General features: G+C 52.0%; 1 long non-coding RNA gene across 2 annotated transcripts; it reads right to left on the reverse strand.

Moving 5' to 3' along the window:
- Positions 1-3,471: 3,471 nt before the first annotated feature.
- Positions 3,472-6,398, reverse strand: LOC126990648 (uncharacterized). Of its 2 annotated transcripts, none has more exons than XR_007744620.1 (3): positions 6,216-6,398; positions 5,952-6,083; positions 3,472-5,819 (listed from the first exon to the last, which is right to left on the reverse strand). It is a non-coding gene; the product is annotated as an uncharacterized LOC126990648 (long non-coding RNA). The 2 variants fall into 2 exon arrangements; XR_007744621.1 differs by having other exon boundaries at positions 6,150-6,398.
- Between the last annotated feature and the right edge of the window lie 1,102 nt (positions 6,399-7,500).

Consider the following 7,500-nt stretch of genomic DNA (forward strand, 5'->3'; position numbering starts at 1 on the left):
AGGGAAAGAAGGAGAGAGGAAGAGGAGAAGGAGAGAGGAAGAGGAGGAGGAGGGAGGAAGGGATGGAAATGCCCACAACTCCCACGAAAGCTTTGTCAAATGTGTGTTTAGGTTCATGGTACATAAGAAGGGTCAGACTACCACCAGGGTTATAAAACTACCCCTGGAAATGCCCACAACTCACACGAAAGCCTTATCAAATGTGTGTTCTTAGGTTCATGGTACAGAAGAAGGGTCAGACTACCACCAGGGTTATAAAACTACCCCTGGAAATGCCCACAACTCCCACGAAAGCTTTGTCAAATGTGTGTTCTTAGGTTCATGGTACATAAGAAGGGTCAGACTACCACTAGGGGCATAAAAGTACCCCTGGAAATGCCCACAACTCCCACGAAAGCTTTGTCAAATGTGTGTTCTTAGGTTCATGGTACAGAAGAAGGGTCAGACTACCACCAGGGTTATAAAACTACCCCTGGAAATGCCCACAACTCACACGAAAGCCTTATCAAATGTGTGTTCTTAGGTTCATGGTACAGAAGAAGGGTCAGACTACCACCAGGGTTATAAAACTACCCCTGGAAATGCCCAGAACTCACACGAAAGCCTTATCAAATGTGTGTTCTTAGGTTCATGGTACAGAAGAAGGGTCAGACTACCACCAGGGTTATAAAACTACCCCTGGAAATGCCCACAACTCCCACGAAAGCCTTATCAAATGTGTAAGGTTTGGTGCCACAGTGTTTAAGAATATTCGTGTTGGTGCCGGAAGAACATAAGAACATAGGGAGACTGCAAGAGGTCATCTGTCCTACACAAGGCAGCTCCAGACCCCCCCACTACCACTGTCATCCTCGTCCATGAAGCTATCAAGTCTACTCTTAAAACAAGCTATCGTCTATTCCATTTCCCCGCCACCCTATTACTAAACCAATGCCTGCCTATTTCCCTCCTAAATCTATACTTTTCTAATTTATATCCATTACTGCGTGTTCTATCCTGCTGGCTAATTCTCAGTACTTTACTTATATCGCCTTTGTTGTAACCCTTGACCCATTTGAATGCTTCTATCAGACCTGGCGCACAACACTGGCGGGCGGTGGATCAGCCTCAGCGGTCAGGTGTTGAGGGGCGCTTTGGAGAGCTCTCAAAAATCCATTCTCAAAAGCGTAGAAAGCATTCTTAATAAAGGCGAGGGGAGCGTCGGGACCTGACCCAAGTTGACACAGATTAGCGGAAGGACCTTGAAAGTGGTGCCATGCAAGAAGAACGAGTGAAGGGAAGGGGAAGGAAGGGAAGGGTAGTGAAGGGAAGGGTAAGGAAGGGAAGGAAAGTGAGGGAAGTGAATGGAAGGGAAGGGAAGGGAAATGAAGGAAAGGGATGGGAGGGGGGAAGGAAAGGGAAGGGAAGGGAAAGGTAAATGAAGGAAAGGGAAGGGAAGGGAAGGGATGGGAGGGGAAGGAAAGGGAAGGATAGGGAAAGGAAGGAAAGGGAAGGGAAGGGATGGGAGGGGAAGGAAAGGGAAGGATAGGGAAATGAAGGAAAGAGAAGGAAAAGGTAAATGAAGGAAAGGGAAAGGGAAATGAAGGGAGGGAAAGGAAGGAAAGGGAAGGGAAAGGGAAATGAAGGGAAGGAAAGGGAAAGGAAAGGAAAGGAAGGGAAGGGAAGTGAAAGGAAGGAAAGTGAAAGGAAGGGAAGGTGAGAGAAGTTAAAGGATGGAAAGGGAAGGAAAGGGAAGGAATGGGAAGGAAAGGGAAGGGAAGGCAAGGGAAAGGAAGGAAAGGAAAGGGATGGAAAGGAAAGGCAAGGGAAAGGAAGGAAAGGGAAGGGATGGGAAGGGAAGGCAAGGGAAAGGAAGGAAAGGGAAGGGATGGGAAGGGAAGGCAAGGGAAAGGAAGGAAAGGGAAGGGGATGGGAAGGGAAGGCTAGGGAAAGGAAGGAAAGGAAGGGAATGGAAGGAAGGAAGGCAAGGAAAGGAAGGAAAGGGATGGGATGGGATGAAGGAAGGAAGGAAAAGGAAGGAAAGGAAGGATGGGAATGCAAGGAAGGGAATGCAAGGAAAGGAAGGAAAGGGATGGATGGGATGGGATGGATGGAAGGAAGGAAGGCAAGGGAAAGGAAGGAAAGGGATGGATGGGATGGAAGGAAGGAAGGCAAGGAAAGGAAGGAAAGGAAGGATGGATGGAAGGAAGGAAGGAAGGAAGGCAAGGAAAGGAAAGGAAGGAAAGGGAAGGATGGATGGGATGGGAAGGAAGGCAAGGAAAGGAAGGAAAGGAAGGATGGATGGGAAGGAAGGAAGGCAAGGGAAAGGAAGGTAAGGCAAGGGATGGAAAGGGAAGGCAAGGGAAAGGAAGGAAAGGGAAGGGATGGGATGGGAAGGGAAGGGAAGGCAAGGGAAAGGAAGGAAAGTGAAAGGAAGGGAAAGTGAGAGAAGTTAAAGGATGGGAAGGGAATACAAGGGAAAGGAAGGAAAGGGAAGGGATGGGAATGCAAGGGAAGGGAAGGCAAGGGAAAGGAAGGAAAGGGAAGGGATGGGAAAGAAAGGGAAGGGAAGGCAAGGGAAAGGAAGGAAAGGGAAGGGATGGGATGGGAAGGGAAGGGAAATGTAAATGAAGGGAGGGAAAGGAAGGGAAAGTGAGAGAAGTTAAAGGATGGGAAGGGAAGGCAAGGGAAAGGAAGGAAAGGGAAGGGATGGGAAGGAAAGGGAAGGAAGGTAAGGTTAGGTAAGTTAAATGGGTGGTGATCAACCCAGACAGATATTTGCTTTCTCCTCCTCCTCCTCCTCCTCCATGGCTGCTTTCATCGCTAACTCAACACACACACACACACACACACACACACACACACACACACACACACACACACACACACACACACACACACACCATCATCAGCGCCACAAAAGCTGCCTCAGTGAGCTCGGTGTGGCTGGAGACCTCTAGGGGCGAGGCTGAGGCGCTGTTGACGGAGGAGGAGGAGGAGGACTGGAAGAATTTAGCCTAGTAAGATAGAGGAAGGAAAGGGAAGGGGAAGGAAGGGAAAGGAAGGGAAGGTAAAGGAAGGGAAGGGAAAAAGGAGAGCTGAGGGAAGGGGAAGGGAATTAGAGGGAAGGGAATGGAAGGGAAGGAAAGGGAAAGGAAGGGCGAGAGAAGGGGAAGGGAGGGTAGGGAATGGAAGGAAAGGAAAGGAAGGGAAGGGTAGGAAAGGAAGGGGGAGAGAAGGGGAAGGAAGGGGAGGGAATGGAAGGGAAGGAAAGGAAGGGAAGGGTAGGAAAGGAAGGGGAAGGTAAAGGAAGGGGAGGAAGGTAAAGGGAAAGGAAGGGAAAGGAAGAAAGAGGATGGCTAGGGAATGGTGAAGGGGAAGGGGAGTGAAGGAAGGGGAAGGAAGGGGAAGGAAGGGAAGGGGATTACTGAGGGAAGGGGAAAGAAGGGAAGGGTAGGAATGGAAGGGAAGGGGAGGGTAAAGGAAGGGAGGGAAGGGGAAGGGAAGGAAAGGAAATGGAAGGAAAGGGAAGGGGAGGGCTGAGAGAAGGGGAGGGAAGGAAGGGGAAGGAAGGGGATGGGAGGGAGGTATAATGGAAAGCGAGGGGAAAGTTAAGTCACGTGATAATGGGCCGGGAAGGGATTACACACACACACACACACACAGCTCTTCTCTGTGGCCTTGGGAAGTAGCAAGAAGCCCCGATGCGTTTAAAAGTCTGGACAAAGAAAAGGGCTGTGCGGCGGGAGGCAAGGAGGGCAGTCACCATGAAAACATCGAGCAGAGAGAGTAAGGAAAGCAACGTCGCGTCGGACTGATGCAGTCAGTCCGTAGCAGCAGGGAGTTGATGCCTTCCTCCGGCGGCCCAGGGAGGCGTGGGGCGAGGCAGTGGGTCGTCACTGCATGACCCGCGTCAAGACTCTCGGGACAGTCGTGCACAGGCTGCGTGCGTCACCCTCCCACGACACCGCGGAGCCCGGCAGGCGTGGGTGCGGCGGCCCTTCCTTGACAGTCCCTGCATGATCCTTATGGCTGGCCCGAGAACAAGAGGTGTGCTGGGCCAAGCCTTGGACTGGTGACAGCGTAACCGAGTAACCGAGTGGCAACCCAGGAGCGTGCCCGCCACGCCAGACCGAGGACCAGGGAACCCAGGCTGGGGCAGGATGGCGGGCACGGCCATGACGTGGAGGACGTTGGGAAAGGCCTTTGCAGTGCAGTATTACCATTGACTGATAATACTGATCGTTCCTTGACAGCTCTGTTCGCCCCGCCCCGCCCCGGGAGAGCCAGGCCTCCCGTGGTGGTGGTGGTGGTGGTGGCGGCAATGGTGGGGCGTCGTCACCTTGCTATTTTTAGCCGGCAGCCCCGGGCCCCGTCACCGTGCGTCCCCGCCGCTGCCGAGGGCGGGGACCTCCCGGCCTGGCCATGTGTGGACGGTTGGCTGGCGGAGTGACGGCCACGCACCCGTCACCACCTGCACGCCCGCCGCCACCCGCTGAACACACCGACAGGCCTCCACAGTGTTGCTGCAACACAATGAAATGAACCAGCGCTGATGAAGACTGACCCCGGCACCAGGCGGCGAGGCACGTGTGTGTGTGTGTGTGTGTGCGGCGGGGCGTGGCACCTGTGGCTGCCGCGGCCCGCCCGTGTGGACACAGCTGCTGCTGCTGCTGCGGGACGGTACACTCACCACACCGGGACGGAGATACAGGACTCCTCCAGCCTGCCTGCCTGCCTGCCGCTCTCCCTCCTGGCAGGTAAATCAGCCTCGCCCACACCCGCGCCGTAAACAACCAGTCGGCGGGAGCTGCGTCGCGGTGGCCGCGCTGTGCCGCTGATAAACACATTTCGCGACTCGCCGGGTCGAGGCGGAGTGACTCGTATCAGAGTTGTGTGACGGTGACGGTGACGGCGTGGCGGTGCGGCGGGGGCGGCGGCGACGCCTGTGTGTGGAGGCGTGAGTGTCGTGCTCCAGCTCACCCTTAAGCTGCACAATTTCCTAATGCAGCATAAGTGACGAAGGCCCAGCCGGCGGCAGCTGGCGGCGGGGGGAGGGCATGGAGGGGGGGGGCAGCGTGGGTACGGGCCTTGGGGGGGAGGGGGGAAGGGTTGGCTGTACAGCTGCTGCCTCACCTTACCACGGCCAACCTGCTCCAGGGGGCGACAATGAAGAGGCAGGGACACAAGGCTGCCTCTTGAGTGTTCAGTCCGCGGCGGTACTACGAGGGAGGCTGAGGGAGGGGACCAACTAACGAAGGTGAGCCAGCCCCGTGAGGCTCCGTCCTGGGAAGGCGCGGATCACGGGACACGCAACACACATGGAGATAGACAGATAAATAGATAAACAGATAGAGAGTGCTTGAAGTTAATGTCACCCCAAACAAACCACCCAGCAAGTACATCCTAGGTTCGACGCTTTGGGCTGAGGGAAGGGAAAGGAAGGAAAGGGAGTGCTGAGGGAAGGGGAAGGATGGAAGGGGAGGGCTGAGGGAGGGGGAGGGAAGGAAGGGGAGGCCTGAGGGATGGGGAAGGAAGGAAGGAAGGGGAGGGAAAGTGACTCAAATAAGATTCTCACAGATGTATTTCCAAGGGCGACAGAGGAGATGAGTCGAGTTCTCATGAGTAGTTTTTCACATTCATGATACAGAAGTCTTGTCACACTATCACTAGGCCCATAACACTACCCATGGAAACACTAACACAACCTCTACCAAAGTCTTGTCATACTATCACTAGGCCCATAACACTACCCGTGGCAACACTAACACAACCTCTACCAAAGTCTTGTCACACTACCACTAGGCTCATAACACTACCCGTGGCAACACTAACACAACCTCTACCAAAGTCTTGTCATACTATCACTAGGCCCATAACACTACCCGTGGCAACACTAACACAACCTCTACCAAAGTCTTGTCATACTATCACTAGGCCCATAACACTACCCGTGGCAACACTAACACAACCTCTACCAAAGTCTTGTCACACTACCACTAGGCCCATAACACTACCCGTGGCAACACTAACACAACCTCTACCAAAGTCTTGTCACACTACCACTAGGCCCATAACACTACCCGTGGCAACACTAACACAACCTCTACCAAAGTCTTGTCATACTATCACTAGGCCCATAACACTACCCGTGGCAACACTAACACAACCTCTACCAAAGTCTTGTCATACTACCACTAGGCCCATAACACTACCCGTGGCAACACTAACACAACCTCTACCAAAGTCTTGTCACACTACCACTAGGCCCATAACACTACCCGTGGCAACACTAACACAACCTCTACCAAAGTCTTGTCACACTACCACTAGGCCCATAACACTACCCGTGGCAACACTAACACAACCTCTACCAAAGCATTAACAAACAAACAAGTAAATAAATAAGTCGAAATTCTCTCTCTTCAGGAATTGAGTGACTCCTTACGCACGCGAGGTGGTGTTGAGGACTTCAATAATCAATGGCGGTGGTGGTGGTGGTGATGAATGGAGGTGGTGGTGATGAATGGAGGTGGTGGTGGTGGTGGTGGTGAATGGAGGTGGTGGTGATGATGTACTGTGGTGTTGTGAAGAGGTAACATGTGTGGTAGGCTAATTCTATCACCAGTATCACCACCTTCAACACCATCACCACCATTACCATCACCATCAGGGCAAGAACAAAGGTCGGTGGTGGTGGTGGTGGTGGTGTTGAGTGACTGAGGGACGTGGCTTATCTGTCTCAGGGGCGAGGGTAGAGGGGGGGGGGGTATAAGAGGAACATGGTGGTGGTGGTGGTAGTACTGGTGGTGGTGGTGGAGGTGGTGGGAGAAGGTGGGTTGTAGTAGTAGTTGTAGTAATAGTAGTAGTAGTAGTAGTAGTAGTAGTCGCAGAAGGAGTAGGGGGCGTTAGACAGAGAGCGTGTGTGATTCTGAACGTTCACCCATCGATCCAGGTGTGTGTGTGTGTGTGTGTGTGTGTGTGTGTGTGTGTGTGTGTGTGTGTGTGTGTGTGTGTGTGTGTGTGTCATTGCCTCCCTACCTGCCTCTTATTGCTGCCAAACTCACGCAACTACTACTACTACTACTACTAATAATAATAATAATAATAATAACAATAATAATAATAACAATAATAATAATAATAATAACAATAATAAAAACAATAATACCCTCAGTTTTGTTTAATTCATTCTTCCTTCTATTTACAGACGAGAGAGAGAGAGAGAGAGAGAGAGAGAGAGAGAGAGAGAGAGAGAGAGAGAGAGAGAGAGAGAGAGAGAGAGAGAGAGAGAGAGAGAGAGAGAGAGAGAGAGAGAGAGAGAGAGAGAGAAAATGAGACAAAAAATGAAAGACAACAAAAGAAAAGAGGAAAAAGCAAAATGAAAGAAAAAAGAAAGAAAATGAATGAGAGAGAGAGAGAGAGAGAGAGAGAGAGAGAGAGAGAGAGAGAGAGAGAGAGAGAGAGAGAGAGAGAGAGAGAGAGAGAGACAAAAAATGAAAGAAAGACAACAAAAGAAGA

Source organism: Eriocheir sinensis, unplaced genomic scaffold (assembly GCF_024679095.1).
Source record: "Eriocheir sinensis breed Jianghai 21 unplaced genomic scaffold, ASM2467909v1 Scaffold1849, whole genome shotgun sequence".
In the NCBI taxonomy this organism is placed as follows: Eukaryota; Metazoa; Arthropoda; class Malacostraca; order Decapoda; family Varunidae; genus Eriocheir; species Eriocheir sinensis.